The sequence below is a fragment of the Octopus bimaculoides genome, chromosome 7 (assembly GCF_001194135.2).
Source record: "Octopus bimaculoides isolate UCB-OBI-ISO-001 chromosome 7, ASM119413v2, whole genome shotgun sequence".
Classification (NCBI taxonomy): domain Eukaryota; kingdom Metazoa; phylum Mollusca; class Cephalopoda; order Octopoda; family Octopodidae; genus Octopus; species Octopus bimaculoides.
Window position 1 is genome coordinate 34,498,041 of NC_068987.1, and position 745 is coordinate 34,498,785.

A 745-nucleotide genomic window follows, 5' to 3' on the forward strand; every position below is an offset into this window, starting at 1 on the left:
ATGTATTAGTACGACGCTCGGGAATACGGAAAGTCTTTAACGTTTCGAGCTACGCTCTTGAACAGAAAGAATACGGACACAAGGAGAAAAAACACGGAGAAAAAAAATGGAGAAAAAAAATTTATATATATATATATATATATATATATATATATTTCTATTTCGTCTACCAAATCTATTGACAGGGCATTGATCAGCCCGAGGCTATATTACACGACACTTGCCCAAGATGGCACACAGTGGGACTGGACCCGCAGCATGTGGTTAGTAAGCAGGCTACTTACCACACAGCCACTCCCGCTAGCGTGTGTGTGTGTGTGTGTTTATGTATTCATGTGTGCTAGTGTATACTATATATGTGTGTTAAATCTCTGAACGAGCAATGTTAAATCTCTGAAACTCGGGTCCGTACGTATCGCAGACCAAGATGGGAGGGATAACTTCCCTTGGCAAAAATAGACAGGACACAGATGTGTGTCGATAACCCAGCTGGAGGAGATGTTCTCCTGGGGCTAAAAGCAGCACTAACATCCACCCTTAGGGGTCAGCCACATTTAAATGGCAAATATACTTCACTTTATCGTGCAGTTACTGTTAATACCTCGTTCAGAGATTTAGCATTGCTTGTTTTCACTTTTTCGATATCAGTGAGTAACTTCACTGGAAAAAGACTTATATTTTGCCAAGGGATTGTCCTTCTCATCGAAGGTCGGCAATTATCGTACGCTGAAGTAGGGAAATAACC